Genomic DNA, 21593 nt, shown 5'->3' with positions numbered 1-21593 from the left:
TACTGGTTGAATTTATAGTTCTTCCCAAGCGCCAGTTGGCCTTAGGGTGTGTGAAGGGATGTGGGGGAGCCTTGTTTCTTCCCAAGGCTTTAAGTGAAGAATAGTCCAGATGACTGCATTGCCAGGACTCCAAACCTGCGCTCCTGTTACCGACATTGGCCTCTGGCCTCTATTTCCTTTGTTCTCTTTCTTCTCTATCGTTCTTTTAATGGGAAGTAAGCAGTAGAAAGGAAATTGAAGCCCAAATTCTGCTAGATTCCAGTCTCTGCTGCCTCGTAGCTGAGGAATGTCTGATGAGCCGATTAACCTTTCTGAAAACTCCATCTCTTCACCAGGAAGCATGGAAAACAAGAATGTTACCTGTGTGTTGTCACCTGTGTGTTGTAAGGATTACATAAGAAAACACAAGAGGCTCTGGGGTAGGACATGACGTGTGGATCTTTCTCTCATTTTCTTTCCTTCAGTTCTAGTCCCTGGCCATCTCCCTGCTTGTTCCTCCACCTCCAACTCCTCCTTCTCAATTTCTCTCCTCTCCTCTTTCATCTTCTGTGTCTCCTTCCTCTGCTAAAGCCAAGCCCGTCTTCCACCTCCTACTCCCCATCCCTCACCAGATCCCCTCCGTCCCTCCCCTTCACCCTCTTGCTCTCATCAGTAGCCAGCACAAGGGTGACATTCAGGGCAAGGCCGCAACTCAACAATGAACGGTGAGTTATATACACATGGGACACTTTTAGTGGTGCTTTGATGGACAGATCATGAGGTACAGGTCAATTAAAAATAGCTCCTAAGACCAGTAAGACCAAGGAAGGAATTCATAAAGCTGAGGGCAGCTGTTTATCCCGGGGAAGAAGACGGAACTAGAGAAGGATCTCTGAGCCTCCCTTGGCCTGTAAAGGGGCATTGTTCTAGTTACTTTGTGAAGAAAAAAAAAAAAAGGGACAGGCCCAGAAATACGCTCTTCAAAGAAGAGTAAACATGGGGCACCTGGGCCCCGAGCGAGAAAAACATCCCCTTTCATTTGGGGATAAAGAGGGCACTGAGTTTGTGACCAGGCTGAGGGTGGTTGAGGTGAAGTCGGAAACCCTGGCTACATCAGGCTGGCTCCAAGTCAGCTGGCGAGGTCGGGGCTGAACAAGCCTCCCCTGTTGTGCATCTGCCCCAAGCTGTGTGTGCAAAGAAGGGTCACCGGGGCCATGCACAGGCCACTGAGCCTTCCCCAGAGGGACCTGTTGGTACCTGGGCTGTGATCAGGCCTCAGGATGTCAACAGGCAGCTCTAAGCCCAGGGCCTGGCTCTAGCTTAAAACGTGGAGCAAAGCCCAAAGCCAGACTGGACTGGGTCCTAGCATCTTGGTTGCTGTGAGCATATTGTGCTCAGTGCTCTCCACCTCCACCGGCTTCTGCCCGCATCCCTTTCCACTGAACTTGAAAACAGCATTTTTATGGGGGCTAGGATGATAATTAACCATTGACTCACCCCACCCCACTTCCAGCAGGCTTTCAGGCAGGAGCCTTTTCTGCCGGCCTCCAGAGGTTCTGATGGGGAGGGGGCTCCTCCTCCTGTGTTCTCAGCCAGAATTTCACTCCGATAACTCTTCCTAGATGATATTTAAAGCCCTTTTGATCTCTAATAGTCCATGACTAATGGCATTTGTTTTTAGATACAGTCGAGCGCCTGGAGTCCACGTTACTTGGGGTGGTTCAGAGGAGAAGAGAGGCAGGGATTATCCATTTTTGTCTGAATTTCTCACCCAGAAAACTGAGAAGTTTTGTTAGTCTGGTCTAGAATCCTCCCAAATACAAATATGCTGGCCACTATGAGCAAACAAACAAGCAAACACCCAGAAGACTCTGAAAACAATAGATACACAGGAAAGTCAGGACTGCTTCACATAAAACTCAGAATTACCTTTGGAAGGAAGAAGGGGTATTCAGCTAGTGAGGGCTTACAAGAGAAGCTAAAGTACTGGCAATGATCTGATTTTTGAGCTGGCTGGTAGGCACTAGGTGTTTATTTTATTACGATTTGTTTGGATTGGACATACACTTTTAAATGCATGATATATTTTTATCTGCATAGGCACATAAGCACGCATACACACAGAAATTATCAGGTCAAGTGAGAGAAATAATAGACTGGGCACAAAGCACAATGTTTTGCACTTTTAAGATCAAGTGTTTTCCTCCAGAGTCTCCCCCATCTACTTACTAGTTTAACAGTCCGTTTCCTACACGAATCTGTCATTTCCAGTGTTGTGTGCTGGTAAAAACCCGACTTGGAGATGCGAGAGCCTCTCTGCTGCTCATTAGTTATACCACATTTTATTTATGTTGGTATTATTGTATTCTCATCTGTAAAACAGGGATAGCAATCTCCTATGGTTGGCTCAGGGTAAAAGGGGATGAGGAACGCCAATGTTCTAGAAAGTTCTGTATTTTATCAGTGACTTCCCACATGGGTATGAACACCAACTCCAAGGATCCCATGATGTGCTTTTGTGACACTCGTGCATTCTTCAAGCCTCCCAATGTCCCAGTTTACCTCAAAGCTTTGGTATTGGAGTCATCAGACCAAGGTTGATATTTTTCTTCTGATCAAGCTGGGGAGCTTCTTTCTCAACAAAAGCTTTGTCTTCTGCAGCTCCTGGCTGTCAGAGAAGGGAACTTCTTCTCTGAATATTGTTTCCACATCTTTTGTTCCTATGTGAATGGTCAACCCGGGGCCTAGGGTCCCCAGAAACCAGGCATTTGTGACTTTTCTGGGTGACACCCTGATCCCTTTGGAAGACGTTCATCTCAGGCTCTCCATGCTTTCAAACCCCTTAGGAAAGCGCATAGTGATGGTCGCGACCTTAAGATCCACTTCCCAGGGCTCCAAAGACACCTGCCATCCCAATGGACTTAATTTACTCCCAAGAAGCTCTGGGACATGGGGGGCAAAGACTCAGCCCACCCAAGGTCACCCAGCCAGGAATGGTAGTCAACTTCAAAACCCTGGTTCAGCAGTCCTTGGAGTCTTTCTCCTTCCCAACTGCTGTATAATGGCTGCCGGACGTGCACGCCAGGGCTGGGCCTCCTCTACTCTGCTCTCCGTGCCACCTCCACCTGATCTCTCCCCACCCCGAAGGTACTAGGGACTGAAACCAGGGTCCCCCTGTCTCTGAGCTATATCCCCAGGTCTTGCTAAGTTGCCCAGACTGACCTGGAACTTGCAATCCTCCTGCCTCAGCCTCTGGGGCAGCTAGGATTATAGCCGTGTGCCACCGCACCCAGCTAGCCTGGTCATTTTAAAAATGAGCTTTCTTAAAACACTCAGAAACACATACAAAGGTGTCACCAGCATTAGTTTGCAGTAGATCCAGCTGCAGGACTTGGGTTGTAGATGCCTATAGCAAACAGGCCCAGCGGGATCTGTGTGGCTCAGTAATCCTTGTTGCTAAAGCACATCTCTAAGGCAATGAGCCGAAATTCAAAATATAACCCAATACATTTTTATTTGCATTTTATAGTTTATTTTGAATAGCTGAGCTCCTTAATAGTTCTCCAAAATATATTATTTTCTTTTAAAAACACACTTCAAAATATTTCACAGCATCAAATATGATTTTATTACATCTTGGACTCAAAATGCTTTCTAAAATTAATGTCTAATCTTATGACTCAAGACTATTAGAAAATAAGTCTAGTTACACATTCAAAAATTACATTACTGGATACTTTTATGCGTACTCATTCCAAAAAGAGGTGTCATCCACCTCTCCCTCTCTTCCCCTGCTGGATTTCAAAAACAGTCAGAAACTAACTAGCTGATGGTCCAAGAGACAAGGGCAATATTTTTGGCCCTTAAAGAAAATTAAAACCATTTTCAAACATTTGGTTCCTTGTACCTTTTGGAGAGGGAGAGATTTTGAAATCTGGGGCTTTTTCGCTATTTTAGCATTGGCCATTCAAAACAGCTACTGTTTTTCTCTTTTAAAACACACGTACCAAACCATAGGACCAGGGGTTGGGGCTCTGTGCTGTAGTCACCTCCATCCCACCTCCTAACCCCTGAGCATGTTATGTTTCTAGGGAGGACCAACATACTGAAAACCCAATTCACCTAGCAAAGCTTCAGGCAGACACAGAAAAGCAAATGGATCCAAGGCAGAGTGCCTCGTTTATTTTGCTGCATTTAGCTACTTCCTGGACCCATGTGGCTGACAAGTGCCTCCAGGACACAAGCTTTGGCTTAGAGAGATGCCTGCATCTCTGGTGGCCTTCTACAGAGGCAGACACACCAGCATGCCTCGCTTACACAGGCTAATTGGTGAGCCTGGAGGCAGCAGCTGTCCTAGACCAGACACCTTCCTGCCACCGGGTTTCCCTGCCTCCATTTAGACTCCACAGCATACACAGAATTTTCTGGAATGCCCACACTTCTTTTCCCAGCTTAAATCACTCTGATGGCAACAAAGGGAGACGATCAGATGTTATGAACCTCCTGAAGTAGTCTTAGGAGAAAAAAAATGTGAAGAATCAAACCTGAATCGGATGACATCTGTAGTTCAAACTCCCAATCTACAGGAAATAGATAGAGCGGCGTGTTAAATGATACCGTGAACACACATCCCCCAAGATCCAGACTGTGTGAATGATAGCACAAATGAGCAGGTTTTTTTTCAACAACAACAACAACAACAAAAAATGACAAGGAGAGAGAGAAAGAAGAGAGGGAGATGGGCACCTATGAATTAAGAGGGATTTAAAAAAGCAATGTATGGGTTCCATATGGATTCTAAATCAAATTAACCAACTGTTTTTTTTTTTAAAGTCATGAGACAATTAGGGAAATGTGAATACTTTTTGCTGGATATTTGGAAACACACCGACTATTTCCAGTTGGAATTATAAGACACCTAAGATAAGCATCAAAGTAGGGGTGATAAAGAGGTGAAGACAGCTGAAATGAGACTGGCTCTGGTTTGATCACCTTTGACAGTGAGACCCTGATGGGTCTCCCATGGTCTCCATCAGCAGTGAAGGCTCTGGATCTCATTGAGACCCTGATGAAATATACATTGGACATTTGCTCACCATTGAAGTCACAGATCCTTGACTCCCCCCGGCCCAACCTTAAACCTCTAGCCTTCAGAATCAGGTAGGAGTCAATGCCCTTTGTGTCTAGGCCAGCCATCTCCCCAGCCCGTCCTCACTGCCTGCCACAGGCTCTGCCCAGACCTGCTCCTCCATGCCCCTCCCATGAGGTCCCCTCTGTCTGAAGACCTTTTCTCTGTTCACATCAAATCCCAGCTCCTTCTATAGTTCTCCCTAGACAGCTGCACACCCACAGTCCTGGCTCCTGGCTCCTGGCTCCAAAGAGTGAGTCTCCTCCCCATCCCCATGCCCCCCTCTAGCATGCTGCTCGTTCGCCATCCTGGGGTGGCCCCCACCTATCACCAGCCTGGCTCACAGGTCTGCTCCTGATGCACCACCAGCTCAGGCTCCCATGAGGCCAGTTCTCTGCTTTCTCTGCTGAGCTGGTAGCTTTATACACAGCCCAATAAATGTTGGTTAAAATGAATTCAGTGGAAAATTTAAAGCCCCAGGGTCAGGGGAGAGCTAATGGGATCTCACAGCTCAAATGCCAATATTACCAATATGTCAGAACAAGGGAATAAAACGCTGAGCTCACCACGGCCAAGTCTTTGGTCACATTTGTCGGAACAGGAATCTGTGCCCTGGGGGAGCAGGGCTGGAGGCGGGGCCTCTGACAGGTTGATGACCTGCATGGCCTCAGCCCACAGGAACTTCGTCCTTGACCTGAGCTGAAAAGTGGAGGCTACCAGAGGGGGCCCCTTGACTTCCACATCTGGTATTTCATCTTCTCGTGACAGCCCCAGAGTATGTGTCTGTGGGGTTGGGGGTGCAGGTCCCCTAGGGAGAGAGGCAAAGCTATTGCTCCTGAACATGTGAGCTGGCCTGCACACACCGCACACCTACACACACCACACACCTCCACACACCTCCACACACACCTTCTGGCCTCCTGGGCTGCACACTTTCCCGGGGTGAAGCCTCCTCAATGGAGGAGCCGGCCCTCGTTGTGAATCAGCACAACCTCCCTGGAGATGGAGGAAATGGATATCCAGGAGGGAGTCGAGGCTTCTGGGACGGCTAAAGCAGGATGGGGAAGAAGGGCGCCAAAAGAAAGGGTCCCGCCAGGAGAGCTGGGCCAATGTTACATACAGGGTGGAAGCCACCAAGGCCCCGGAGAGGATGTAGGCAGTGTCAGGAACAGAGGGGGCCAGGGACAGGGCCTGAAGAGGCTGCTCAGCCCTCTGCACACCCACCTCGGCATTTTCCTGGCACTTGGTATTTCCTTAAAGGGGTTTGGCCTTTCCTGTTTTGTAAAAGGCACCAAAGGCACCCTTGGACTTGACAAAATGACAAAATGAGAGTAAGAGAAAGGGGAATGAGGCAGTGCTTTTTTTTTTTTTTTTTTTTTTTGCTTTGATGTCTAAGTGACAATGTCAGGGACAGTCTAGGCAGCTGTGAACTTGATTCTATCTGCCTCTCATCTTGGTGGCCCTTCATGCACTGGAAAAGAAAAGCTTATGGACGCATCTTGAATTTGACCCTGGGCATGTCACCTGCTCTCGCAGGTGACCTTCATTATCATCCTCCAAGCGGGGGCAACACCGTTCCCAGTTTATGGTTGAGAGTGGCATAGTTTGCTGGAGAAGGCAAGGACCCTGTCCATGGAGGTGCGGTTGGTAGGCAGTGGCTCTGGGCTCAGAAGCCAGGCCTGACTTGCTGGAAGCCCTGGGCCTGGTCAACCGTCTCCCTAGAGGACCTGTGGCTTCTTTGAGGTCACGGGGCTCCAGCCTTCTCCCAGCAGCATCCTGGTATCTGGAATCATTCCATTGGCTCCCACCACTAACAGTAATGCAGCCTAATAAGACATCTGCCCTGCTCTCAAGTGAAAATTCTTACCAATATAATATGGTATCATCAGGGGAAACTGGGCCCACTCCAGCAGGGGAGGGTGGGGTCACCTACCACTGCCACTTGGCCCACATCTGCTGTCTCTCTTCTGCTCTGCTCCTCTTCAGACAATGAGGCCATCACCAGCGAAAAAAGTCTTTAAGAAGCTTATCCATTCTGGAAGTGGCACTTCCCCCGCAGGGCTTCTGTGTCCCTGGGTGATATTTCTGCTTCTAAACCCCCCATTTCCTCTTCCATCGGCAGCTTCTTAGAGGCCACCCCTAAATTGGGTTCTAGTTTTGGTCATGCCCGTGTTTGTTGACAGATCTGGAAATTGCTCCCATTAACTTCTTATTAGATCCTCCATGGCTTGGTTTCAACTTGCCCCACTTTGTCGGTCCATGCTCCCCGCTCTTCCTTCCTATGACCTCCGCCTCTCACGTGGCACCATGGCAATGTTAACAAACATTCGAGAGGGCAATACGATTTTCAAAACCTGGCTGTTCCCAGGGAATCCTCCCAGCCACCCCAGGAAGGAGGTTTTGTTATTACCACCCCTATTTCCCAACCAGGGAAACTGAGGTTCAGAGACTCCCCCAGGTTTCCCGCTGGTGTCGAGGTGCCTGCTCCTTTCATCAGTCATCACCAGCAAATGCCAAAAGAGATGTGAGATGCAATCCTACCCCGTGGAACTTGTTGTAGACTTGTACAGATCTGCCAAACTGAATTCCTGAAGCATTGCTCCTTGTACATCGCCACCCCCGCAGTGGGAGGGCCTGCAAGGGTAGACTTTTGGCCAACTGTTTGTTACTTGTGAAAAGGAGGAGTATCTTCCTTCTTTAGCCTACGTTTCTGGGCTCCAGTTCTTCTCTTCTTTGCAGGGGACAAATGGGAGAAGAAATGGGGCCACAGCCCCTCTATATGCTTGTCTGTAGCCAAAGTTCTCCTCTAATGGGGGTGTCCTCTTACAGTTGCCTGCAATTCTGCTCTGCCCTTTCCTCCAACCATAGCAAAATCTGGAGGTGTCTCCTCTGCAGACAGCAGACCCCCTGACCTTTGCAAGCTGCCACAGACAAGTCCATCTTCAAACACTTCATCTCAGGTCCAAATGGACGCTTCTTGTGTGATCTGACTTGCTTGTGAACACCTTTGAGTAACGTGGCTCCACCTGACACCTCTCCACTCCTTCCTAAGCCTATCTGCTTCTCTTGGCTGCCTGTACTTCCTGGAATCTCACCCTGGTTCTTAGCACCCTGGTTTGGCATGGTGTGTTTGGCTCTGTGATGGAGACACCAGGACTACTGATCAAGCTCTCTGCCACTTACCAACTGAAACACGGTGAGAAATGAGACCATCTGGAGTTCATCTTCTGAGGTGTGAAGTGGAGACAGTTATGGACCCTATTTGGTAGAACAAGATCACACTTAGTATTGTACCTGGAACACCCTTAGGACCCAATAAAAGGAGCGACTATATTCTTTGCAGTGGCAGGATATGCTCACAGTGGTGGCTACAAAGATCTACATATGTTAGGAAATGGCCCAGGACACACACTGACCCAGTGTCCATGTCCTGGTTCTGATTTTGCACTGGAGTTGTACCGTTAGCCATTGGTGAGGCAAACAAGGGACATCTTGATCATTGCAGTTTTCTGCAAATCTGATAAACTCTTCATAACTGATGGCTTCTCTCTGGATTTGGACAGACATGGGCATTTTCTCATTCTCACTGGAAGAGATTCCCATGGCTCACACTACATCTTTTAAGACATGACTTTCATGGGGGGTTGTACTCATGAGCTCAGTCCCTCCCCACAAGTCACAGCCTGTGGCCACCAACAACAACCAAACTCCTCTGCTACCTTCCAGGGCCAGGCCTGTAGACGCAGGGAGAGCTGTGATCACTCGGTAAGTAACCTGATGGCATGGGACTCTCCCTGAATCTTGCTGAAGGCATGGAGACACACAGTGCATGTGTGTTGGGGAGGGCAGGGTGGAGCAGCTGTCAGTAAGAGTGACACACGGGAGCCTGGAACGTGTGCACAGGAAGGGGCAGTTCGATGCGTGTAGCTGCTGCGAGTCTCAGTCTCCTCTGAACACCACAGCAGTGATGCTGTTCAGAACAGGCTCCTGGGATGCCTCCCTCAATTCCCCATCAACTACTCCACTCTGTAAAGAACTTTCTACTTGCAGGAGATTTTGCCTCCAAGATATCAAACCTGCCTGCTGTATTACATGCCTTCTGATTCTAACCGGGTCTGAGAAAGGACCATAGACTGTAAACAACAATAGCACATTGGACCTAAAGGAAGATTCTCTTGAACAGTGAAAAAAGGAGCTTATTTGAACTCATCACGGGCAGACTTATGCATTCATAGTATGGACTTATGGATTCATCCCACCCTATCCAGGCTGTAAACTTGAATCCTTAGTTAACAGTGAAACTCTCCTCTCAGGAACATAAAATCCCCAGACTCTTTGCCACCCCAAGCCACTTGTGGGTCTCATCCCTGGGGCAGGTTCCCTCACAAGGCACAAGGTGAGCAAGGGATCCTGGCTTGCTGGCCGCTCACTGTTGCTGTCTTTGTTCTTTAACAATTTCTTTCTCTCCCACTCGGAACATCACTTGAGAATACAAGTGAGATGATGTTTACTGGAAGAATAATGTCCAATATGTTTTCCTTTTTGTTTTTCCTCTTTCCTTCACAGCATGATTTCTTTACCTTGGAAACAAATTAGTTGTAACACCTCACACCTGATCATGACCCTGCCGAGGAGCGCCAACCCCCGACATTCTCCCTGCAGGGTGTATGGCATTTTTTAAAGTCAAATGCAAGGATGTTTGAGACTGTGGTCAGGATTTCTAGTGAAGTCGCTTAGTGTGGCTCCGGGCAGAATGTCACCAATTTTGAAATGTTGTATGTCGGTGGATCAAGATGACTGCCGTTTAGTGAGATGGGGCTCTGGGAGGTAGCTTGATGTGGCCATTCATGCAGCCATTACTTGTGCATAACTTCTCTCCCTTCTTTTTTTATGGCTGCAACATTTTATAGTTACATGTTAATCACATTTCCTGCTTCCTTCTCCCCTAAGCTCAGGCCAGGCAGTGATATGTTTAAAGTCTTCTCTCAGCACGAGGCAAGGAGGCCGGAATGCTTAACTGACAGCAGCGTACAGACTTTCCCTTCTGTTCTCCTGGAGAATGTGGCTTGTTTGAGGTCAGGATACAGGAAGTGTCTGTGTTGGCCCAACCTGCAGGGTCCCCCAGGAGCCATATTTCAATGGCAAGAAAAATGTAGACCTGTCCCTCTTAGTTGCAAGTCCAGATGTGCACACACTGGAGGGGCTGCATGCTGAGAAGTGCTCCAGGCGAACACCCAGGGCAGCTGCTCTTCAGAAGCAAGGCCTGTAATTTGGCACGGAGGCCCCTCTCCTGCTGTTTGTCTGGAACTGAGGTTGCCAGTCAGGATGTTTGGAGATAAGCTCTAAATCTCTGCCTGCCGCTGATTGGATCTACCGGGCTGGCAACTGTGGCTCATGGGACTTGCAGGTTGGCTCCTCTGTGGGGGACCTCCAGCTTCCCTTCACAGAGAAGTCTCAGGGTGTGAATTATGGCCCCCGAGGACCCATTGTTAATTGGGATTTTGCATGTGGAATTGTCACCTGTGTCTGCCAGTCCCAGGAGGGCAGAAGGACTCAAATGTTCATCAGACTGGTTGATTCCCTTAGCTGTGATCCCAAAATTCCATGGAGAAGAGCATAGACTTTGTTCTTGGATGTGACACAGGAGACTTAGGAGATGCTGGTGCTGGCAGGAGATCAGTGTTCTGCTACCAACCTGAAAGGTAATTGAAAAACAAGTGGGACCTTCAAGTTCAATGTCCAGAGGAAGCGGCCTTCATGGGGGATGGGGTTTACCTTAAGGCTGATACTGTTTGTTTGTTTGCTTTCAAGTGATCACACAGAGAGAGACAGTCTTGCCTCCTTAAATCCTACATTTCGTAGGTGTCTTACTGTGCTGCAGACACCCCAAACTTCTCATTTGATTCTTATAATAGCTGTCAGGCTCTGAGAGGAGAAATAACCTGTCCCAGCCTCCTTGGTCAGTCAGCAGCAGAATGGACCTTCAAAGCATGTCTCCTCCTGCTAGAGGGGGTCTTCGTCTGCAGGTGCTGCCATAGCAGAACACCATCACTTTTCACAGTTCTGGAGGCTGGTTGAGCTAGCTCCTGGCATGGGCTGCCCTCGTGGCTAACAGAGGCTGCCTCTCCCTGTGTCCTCACATGGCCTTTCCTTAGCGTGTGCTTGGGAGAAAGGGAGAGAGAGATGGATGTCTCTTCTTATAAGGACACAATGCTACCAGGTTAGGTCTCCACCCTTATGACCTCACTTAACCTTAATTACTTCCTTACAGCCCCCCTTTCTACACACAGCCACACTGAGGGTAGGGTTTCAGTGAACTGGTATGGGGGGAGGCAGAGACAAAAGTGCGGTCCTTAACGGAGGGCTACCAATTCCTACTCCACGTATGCATCTTGAGGTCATGCATGAAGAGCCCTAGCAATTAGTGTCTTCCCTACACCAAAGAACACCCTACTGAACACTGGGGTGATGAGCTGAGGTCTAACCCCAGGCCATGTGTCCAAGGAGAAGCCTAGGTCTGACTGAAGGAGCATGTAGGTCAGGAGTTGTCCTGAGATGGGTGCTGAACATGACTGAGGTCCCCTGAGGGGGCCTTGGACCGAGAATGGAAAGGATCTTTAAGGAAGCAAAATGGCAGAGCTTTCCAACTCCTCCCTCTCCTTTTCCTACCCACTTTGCATTCATACTTATTGATTTATTTTGGACTTTGCCTCCAGAACCCTGCAGGTTATGGTTAAATGGGACCATGGGACCATCTACCTTGTGCAACACCATAGTTCTTCAGTCTGCGTACAACATTAGCACCACGAATTCATCCCATCTCTTCTTGAACATCTCCCCCCCTCAAGAAACTCATCTCCTTCTGAGGCAGCCCATTTTATTTTTAAAATATCTTTGACTGACATAAACCCCGGCTTCTTTAGGTCCCAGTTCCACATTCTGGGGTAACACAAATGGAGTCAGTCCTTTAGAAGACATTGAGAATGAATCTTCTCTCCCTGCTCAAAATTCACAGAGTCCCTTATCTGTTATTCATGCCCAGTGTTCCCTTCCACATTTCAGTCTCTAAGGAGCTAGTCACTTTCTAAGATACAGTTTATTTCTAAACCAGCAGCAAATTCTAGTTAAACAGATTGTACCCACCAGAACTAGGCCCATATTAACTGCTCCTGACATTGCTTTTTCTTCTGAGTCATAAATCTACCATCCATTTCCTCTAAACCACTGAATGAGCATTTCTTTGTGCCAAGACTCCTCAAGGTACAAGGAATATAGTTCTGAGTACCACGGACAGTTCCTGATCTCATAGGGCTTATAGTCTAATGGAAGAGGTGGGTATTGAACAGGCAAACAAATATGAATACCAAGTAGGAAATGCTATGAAATAATAGCATTTCACAATCCGTCTGCAGCTCTGAAGTCTAGTGAGAACTTATTTTAAACAAGACAATATCCAATTATGGAACTGATAATCTTGTATGCAAGTATAATTTTTTAAGAAATAAGATTTTTAGAGCTTTGTGTTCTCTGAGGCACACAAGGACCTTGTAAAGCAAATTAGATGTGCATTATTTTGACTATTAAGCCTGTTTTGCAAATGAGGAAACTGAGAATCCCCCAAGTGAACATGGGGAACACTGTTCTCTGACATCAGCAGTCTGTTCACAGAGCCTTGCTGTGCAAATTAACGAGATTGCCCGTGGCTTGTCCTTGTTTCCCAGGCCTGCTCTAGTTCCGTCACCAGCAGTGATGTCTGCTGGTGTGTAACATAGGTACGCTCTTTGTGGTTTCAAAAACATACCTTGCAACTTACTGTCATCTCCCACCTCCTAGGGAGGACCCTACCTTGATGCAGGGAGGCAGGAGGAGCCCCGTGAGCATCAGGAGACTCTGCCACAGTGCAGGGGCTGTTTTCCATGTGAGAAGTGCAGAGGTGACATCTGGGAAGGGCAGGTCACCCCTCAGTTAATAGCCAGGATTTGGTGGTGGAAAGACAAGGCCAATGCAGGTGGGAAGCCCCATGCAGGGGGTCACAGGGCACAGCTGTGGGAGAGCAACCACACTGAGCCAGTAGGTCATGAGGGCTTTGGGGACCTGCAGAATGAGGCTTCTCCCAGCAGTTAAGGAGGCAGCAGTGTTGAGAAGTCTGCTCAACGAGGTGGCAAAAAATGCTTCTTTCTGCCTCCTTGACTGAAGCCCTCCCCTGGCTGCTCAGTCCTCATTAGGACTCTCGGCAACTCTGTTCCTCCTCTGTTTGCTCATGAAAGGACAACCCCCCAAAAGAATGTACCCATCTTTTGTAGGGTTTCTTAGTCATCCTCTAATGAGTCCTTTCATCATTCCACGGTGTCACCTTCTTATGTGTATGTGCCCATCCCTGGTGCTTGTAGGCACTATCCAGTTACCTAGAACAAGGCCAAACAGGAAAGCTCGAGGGGGTGCAAGCCCTGGTCAAAGACAGCAGAGCAAACAGAGGAGTGGCAGGAAGCAGACTGCCTACAAGTAACCACATAAAATTGAAGGAAATTAACTTTGCATAGGAGAGTCATTTGATGCTGCTCCACAGAAGAGAGCTGAGGCTATTCATCTCTCTCCCTCCCGCCCTGACCTGCAGAAGGTCGTCCTTTCCAAAGTAGCCTGGTTGCAACAGCAGAGATTCAAGGGGTCTGAGCCACGGTAATCCTTATTATAAGGGCCCAGGGGCAGTTGAGTGAGCATCTTGCCATGTCCTCAATACTTACACTGAACTTCCAACAGTGACCAGCATGACTTGTCCTCAAAATGAAAGTGAAATAAAAACCAGAGAAGTAAAAGAACAAAGTAAAAATAGAAGCCAGGTTGTCCAATTCAGACAACCTTTGATGTGTCGGGTGGTGCTTTAGTCAGCTTTTTCACTGCTGTGACTAAAAGACCCGACCAGCACAATTGTAGAGGAGGAAGTTTATTGGAGGGCTCACAGTTTCAGAGATCTAAGTCCATAGAAGGCTGGCTCCATTCCTCAGGGCTGGAGGTGAGGCAGAACTTCAAGGCAGAGGGAACCAACTCACATGGTGATCAGAAAGCACAGAGAGAGGTCTCCACTTGCGTGATACAAATATATACCCTAAAGCCACACCCCAGTTCCCACCTCTTCCACCCACACCCTATCACTTCAATTACCACTCAGTTAATCCCTATCTGGGGATTAATTCACTAATTGGATTAAGACTCTCACAACCTAATAATTTCTACACTGAACCTTCTCTCATTGTCTCACATGTGAGCTTTTAGGAGACACCTTACATCCAAACCGTAACAGATAGCACTTGATTTGTTCTTCAGTCATGTGTGACTTTAGCCCTCTGAGCTGGTTTTCTGGTCTATAGCATGACAGGAATCATCCAAATGAACCCTATGATCCCATCAAGTGTGAAGATACTGAGAAGGCTGAAGAATACTTGTGAGGAATTCTTTAATTTGCACTGCTTTCTCAAATATTAGCTCCCTCATTTAATTCTCACAATAACTATGAGCCACCTTGCTTCTCCACTGATGATGTGGCTCCGCGGAACAAAGTGAGTTGTCCAAAGTGGCATCCACCACAACACCAGGACGCAAGCCCAGGAGGGCTGACTTGGCCGCCATGATTGTTTACCAGCTTGGTCTTGGACCCATCATGCCATCCTGCTTTGTTCTTCTTTCTTATCTCATACACCTTCAACCTCTTACCTTGGCTTCCTGCCTCTGGCTCATATTTGTCCCCCATTCACGTGAGACTGGTTTTATTCTCTTTTTGCCACCTCTGGGCTCCTCTCCCCACTGCCATCTCTACTCAGTCTTGGGTTGCCTCTGTTTTTGTTGACTCAGGTAATGCTCAGCTCAGAACCTGAGACTTTCCCCATGCTGGCTGATGGGACCAGGACCCACGAGATAGGAATTCAAAAATAGCTGTGTAAAAGAATTATGCACAGAAATCAGGAGGGTCTTTCTGCCATGTCTATGAACAGGAAAATCAATTCAACAAATATTTATTGGCACTTACTCTGTGCAAGGCATGGTCTGTATATTAAAAAGAGAAATGGTCTGGCCTTGAGGTGGTGGAAAAAATAAAAACATGCTTCAACCAATTTGTAAACGTCTGAGAGAGTGCAGGGAACAAGGTGGGCTCCATAAAGGGCTTGTCCAGTCAGACCAATATCTCTATTTATTCCGCGATAAGAATAATGACGGCTTGGAGGATATGTCATCCCTTGGGAGAGTGGTGTGACTTCCCTTCAGAAGTCAAACAATGAGCTACTTCAGGAAGTGGCACCGTGCCTGAGGGAATGAGCTGGGTGGGGAGACAGCCAGCCACCTCTGGAAAGTGGACAGACAAGCATGTCCTGGAGTTGAGCTCCACATGAAGTGGCCTGAGGGGTAAAGACTGGAGGTCAAGGTTAGCTGGAAAGGCCTGTGCTGACTGTCCCTGTATGTCTGGCCACTTTCCCTGGAGACTCATCCTCCTTCTACTCTTTTTATTAAATAAGATTCTAATTTTTTAAATTTTTTGGCAGTTATAGATGTACAGCATGCCTTTATTTTATTTGTTTATTTGTATGTGGTGCTGAGGATCGAACCCAGTGCCTCACATGTGCGAGGCAAGCGCTCTACCACTGAGCCCCAGCCCCAGGCCCTCCTTCTACTCTTAATATCTAATTGGACTGCATGTGGAATTCCATAGCTGCTGTTCCTACCTTCTGGGACTGTATTTGCCTGATGAAGGCTAAAGGTGGGAAAGGGGGAAGCAGAGAGTGACTAGGTCCCTTGGAGAATATCCCCTGAGCAATTGGGCTAAAAACATGTTCCTGGCAGGATATCACATCAGTCACAGAACTGCATGCAAGTCCCCTCCCTGACACCCTGCATCCCTGCCACCACTCCCCACCCCAACCTAGACCCTGCACTGACCATTGGTCCCTGCCAATGCAGCCCACCCGTCCATCTCCAGGCATCTGGGCTCACCAGCACCTCTCCCTGAATGTTCCTTTCTCTAGTAATTTCCACTTAGTGACCATAACCTCTGCTCCTCGATGCTAAAATGAACAGATGTAATCCCTAGAATTTTTAGCATCTGGGACCCTACTGCAAGATTAAGAGCTCCTGGAGGGTAAGGACCACATTATACATTTGGGATTCTTTATAAATTATGAAAGAAACACAAGCTCACTGTATAGAATTCAAAACCACATGGAAGCAGGCATGGTCAAAACATTCAGGTCTCTGTTCACCCCTCCCCAGAGACTCTATTAACCGTTTCCAGGCTCTTTAAGATACATCTATATATTAATCAGGCTGTGGTTCAGCCCTTTTAAAAGACTCTCTCTGGCTGCGAGGATGGAGGATGGACTGGAGGAGCCCAAGTGAAAATGGGAAGTGCCCCTGGCCAAGGTGGAAAACAAGGGCAGACGAGATAGGGGGACAGAGCCAAGTGGGCAGATTCTGTGTATTTGGGGGCAGTAGGACTAGTAAATAATTGCTGAGTGACTCACTGGACCCGTGTGTGGGGCCACCTTCCCATGGCCACGCTGCTGTCTTCCCCACACTCTCCCTGGCAACCACCAGAAAACCAGAAAGCTTTAAAAATAAACCCGGGCTCCCGTCACCTGCTGTCTAAACCCGGTCCCTCGTGGCCGAGCAGGACGCACAGGGAGCAGCCCCCAGACACAGCGGAGACGTTGCCTTTTAAATCCCTATTTTTAAACCCTGAGCACTTACTAGAAAGTGACCCTCCAAGGTCTATGGATATTTATTTCTTGATGGTTTCCAACCCATGTGTGGAAATTTGAAGAGGCCGGATATTTGGGGAACGAATGGACTCTCACCACCTTTTCAATTGCCCCAGATTTATCCCTGGGGTGAGAGCCTATTTGCAGATTTCTTTTCTCTTCCCACTTGTGTTTAAATTGCCGAGCCATCCCTATACATAGCCAGGGAAGCGGCTGACTGAAAATAGCTTTTTAGAGAAACAGAGCAATTTGGAATAAGCAAAAATAGCTCTTTGTGGTAACTCGAGTGTCTCATTTTCGATATTGATTTCCGCGCCCCCTTGAGTGTGGTTTTCTAGAACCGTGTGTGCGGGCAGGTGATGGCACGCCCTTGTGTATTTCCTGATGCCCAACGCAAAGTGGCTCTCTGGTCATTTGTGTTTAGAAGACTGAAATAAACCCAGGAAGAAGCCTTGTTTGCATGTGAGATCGTTAAACCTGTAGGCACAGGTTGAGCATCCCTAATCCAAAATGCTTGGGACCAAATGTGAATTTCAGAATATTTTCAGATTTGGGAATATGTGTATATGCACAATAAAATATCTTGGATGGAGACAGGACCCAAGTCTGAACATGAAATTCATGTGTGTTTTGCATATATCTTAGAGACATATCCTGAAGGAAATTTTATACAATATTTTTAGCATGCTTGTAACCAGTCACATGGGGTCAGGTGTGGAATTTTCCATTGGTGATATCATTTGTGCTCAGAAAGTTTAGGATGTGGAGGCATTTTGGATTTGGGATTTTAGATTTTGGATTTTGGATTAGGGATGCTCAACCTGTACCATAATCATACTATAAACCTCAATTGTCTTACGGGGTATTTCAGGCCACACTGAGCAGCCTACTCCTGCCAGGAATGTGGCTCTGACCATCAGGTGCTGTCTGATTTCCTTATTTTGCTTTAGTGTCCACTGAAAAGGTTATTTTTTTTAAATTAGAGGTACTAAGGTATTACTTGTTTTAAACGAGGTCACACCTCAGACCTATGAAGCCCTGGGGATGGGGTCTGGGCAGGGGCCATGAGGAAAAGCTGTTGCAAGATCCTGGGATGCTCTCTGGTAAGTGCTGTGGCTTTGGAACCATCTATGGGAGTATCAAAGTGCTCAAAATGCATGTCAGGAACCCCAGGCAGCTGCAAGCCCATAACTAGTAACACCAGCCACGACCCTGAAGAAGAACCCCCTTGGCCCGAGACTCTCGAAAGGAAATGCTTTGTCCATCATGTGTTGGAAAATAATATTTTAAAAGGTCAGGTCAGTAACAGATAGGATAGATGAATCTCAAAATAATTATGCTGAGTCAAAGAAGCCAGACCAAAACCAAGTGCATGTGGCATTTCTAAAAATTCTGGAAAATACAAGCCAATCTACAGCGACAGAAAGTCAATCAGCATTCATGAGGGGACAAGAAGGGGATACGAAGGATGGAGTACAAAGGACACAAGGACACTTGTGTGTGTGGAGGTGGGAATCTGTTCATTGTCCTGATTGTGATGATGTTTTCACAGGTGTGTGCCCATGTCAAAACCCATCGAATTGCACAATTCAGTGGGGGTGGTATCGGATGCACCAGTTACATCTCAACAAATCTGGTTATGGGGAGACTATTCCAAAAGAACTGGAGGAGCCATATTATTCCCGAGCCACAGAAAGAGCAGCAGGTGCAGGATCAGCTCATCTGCAGCATCTCGCCAGCCAAGCCAGGTGACACATTATCTCAGCTCATCCTCATCCAGCCTAGGAGGAAACGAGGTGTCTAGGCAATCAGTCGTTTCCACATTCCCTCAGTGAGTGGGTGGTGCAGTTGGGACTGGACCCACTTCAAAACAAACCCACAGCCCAAGCTGGTAAGTCCAAAGAGGCATTTAGTTCTGGCTTTGTGGCTAAATGGCCATGTGACTGAGCTGGGAGTGTCCCTAGGCAAATATTCTTTGGAGGGCTCAGATATTCCCCCAAACAATATCTCTTTATAAGACACTCATTTTTAGGGGATCACTGGATTGTTCCAAGAATTAGTCAAAACCTGTGGGTCTTAAATTATAAGACGGTTGATGCCACTTAATTATAATGTAGCCATTAGAATTTGGGAGTCACTGCTGTGCTTCAAACATACAAGTGCATTTGGCTACCAGCCGCATCCTGTTGGAGGATGGTGGATTATTTGTGCCCCTCTCTGGGGTCACTTCTCTGGGTAAATTGAGGTCGCCAACCATCCATACAGCTGGTGCTGCCTTCTGAGCTCATGCACGGAAAGGGTACTCCACTCCCCGCCCCCCAAAAAATGCATCTCAGAGCCCTGCACCTGTCTGGTCCCCGTGCCCCCACCCTGCCCAAGGAGGAGTGAGAAGCTTTTCTTCCTTTTCCTGGACCACAGGCTTGGGCCACCCACACTCAAGAAGTCACCAAGTTTTCTCCGACTCTGCTCCCTGCCTTAGTGGGGAAAAAAAAAAAAAAAAAAACTTGCAGCAAATTTCCCAAAACAAATATCCCTTAATCAGAAGGACCCCATGACCTTGGGTGAGGCACTGCTATCCTCCAGTTTCTTCTGATGTAACAAAAATAATAATTCATTAGTTAAGCGACATTGGGGAAATCACCTAAACTCTCGGTTTAGCCTCATTTTCCTCGTCTGTAAAATGAAACAAAAATAGTGCCTGACTCAGATGGTTGCAAGGACTGACTGAGACAGCAGGAGCCCCATACATACTGTCAGCTGCCATTGCGTTGTTGTATGTGCCATTTACAAAGAGCTTTAGGTGTTGATTTTGCATCCATTTTACAGAAGAGGGACCCCGTGTTTAGGAAAGTTAGGTAACTTGCTTAGAGTGCAGTTAGAATTTAAGCCAGGAACTGTCTCCACAGTGAAAAGATCCCTCCAGCACTCCACACTCCCACTCCGTGATTTTTTTCTTTTTCTTTTCTTTTCTTTCTTTTTTTTTTTTTTTTTTTTTTTTTTTGGTACCAGGGATTGAGCCCATGGGCTGACTCAGCCACTGAGCCACATCCCCAGCTCTTTTTATTTTTGATTTTGAGGCCGGGTCTTGCTAAAATTGCTTAGGGCCTCACTAAGTTGCTGAGGCTGGCTCTGACTTGCGATCCTTCTGCCTCAGCCTCCCAAATCACTGGGAGTACAGGCGTGTGCCACCACCCCTAGCTGATTTTTCTTCTTTTTTGACATCAGTTATGTGTAATAGCGTTCATTAAAAGTCTCCAAATCACTTACAACTCTTGGATTATCAAGGCTGCAGGGAGAGGGTGAGTATGCCGGAGGGAGCCCTCCGTCTGCAACCCTGCCATGTTAGCAAGAATGAGGAAGTGGGTGGGCAGGGGGATCTCCAGCTTACACTGCCCCCTGTTGGCAAACTGGTGACCCTCTCATTAGCAGTCGACGAGTGCCCTGGGGTCCATCGCCTGCTGCAGAAGGGGTTAACTTTCACTTCTACAAAAAAGCATCTGCTGCTGGTGGGTGTGCAGACTTTTTCTGATTTGGACTCCACAGTTCTTTGGAACTGCATGTAAAGCTCCCCAGTAATCTTGAACTAACAGCAATGCTGAAGGACACCCAGACACTTGATTTAGAGGGCATCTGTGTGAATCAGACAAAAAGAACCTAGAATAGCAATGCCAAAACTATAACTTCTGATTCTTCCTTATTTATGGCTGCAAAATCCCAAACCTTATCTGGCAATTCAGTGGTCTGCTTAAGAGCAGCATTTTTCAGGGACAAAAATGTTGAAAGGAGTTAGCCTTCAGAATCGAGAGGAAGAAAAGCAGCCAGTTTGTTCCTCATTGGTGCCCTGTGCTCAGAGAGCTGACTTCTGGGTGCAGGAAGTGGAAAACTACTTGGGCTAATTTCAATACAACAATTACAGAAAGGGCAAGGGACATCTAGGGTCTGTGGGCTTATCTACTCATTGTTGTGGCATGAGTGTCCCCAGTGAAATGCAAGTTGAAATTTAATCCCTGTTGTGAAGTGTTAAGACATGGTGGGAACTTGAAGAGGTGATTAGGTCATGATGAGGTTATTCGTGGATTAATGGATTATTTTGAGAGTGGGTCTGCTATTCTAGTTTCTTTTTGTCTGAGGCTGAGTCTTTTGCCATTAGATGCCTTGCAGAGACTCTGCAGAGTCCCCACCAGCATCATTGGATGCAGTCCCTCAAAATCCTGGCCTCCAGAAACATGTGCTGAATAAACCTTTATTCTTTATAAATTACCCAGCCTGTGGTGTTCGGTTATAGCAATAGAAAATGAACTAAGGCACTCACTTTTCCATTATTTTTCTTCAAAAGGATCTCCAAGATGTATAAGCTTCAGGTCCTGCAAAAGCTGGATCCATCCTGTGCTCCTTGCCTCAGTTCTCTCTGCAGATAGGCCCCTGCTGGACCACCCACCAGTATGCTGAAGGGCTTCTCAGGCCAGGCTCTCTGCTCAAGCCCCTGCTTCACTGCCTTAAGTCTCTGCCACTCCCAGCTCAAGCGCTTTACTAGAAAAGATTGAAATGGTGGCTGGTCAACCCATGCTTTGGCTGCCCCCTTCCAACGACCTGCAAGCACGGAGCAGTAGGGAGCCCTTGGGAATAAAAAGTGGTTCATCATTTTGTCATTGTCCGAGAATGAGCCTGGTGGCCTGAAAAGGTGACTTCAGATAGTGTTAACTACAGAGGAAACCAAGACAGAAAGACCCTGCAGAAGGCAG

Source organism: Urocitellus parryii, chromosome 5 (genome assembly GCF_045843805.1).
Source record: "Urocitellus parryii isolate mUroPar1 chromosome 5, mUroPar1.hap1, whole genome shotgun sequence".
NCBI classification, from domain to species: Eukaryota; Metazoa; Chordata; class Mammalia; order Rodentia; family Sciuridae; genus Urocitellus; species Urocitellus parryii.
This window is presented reverse-complemented; position numbering follows the sequence as displayed.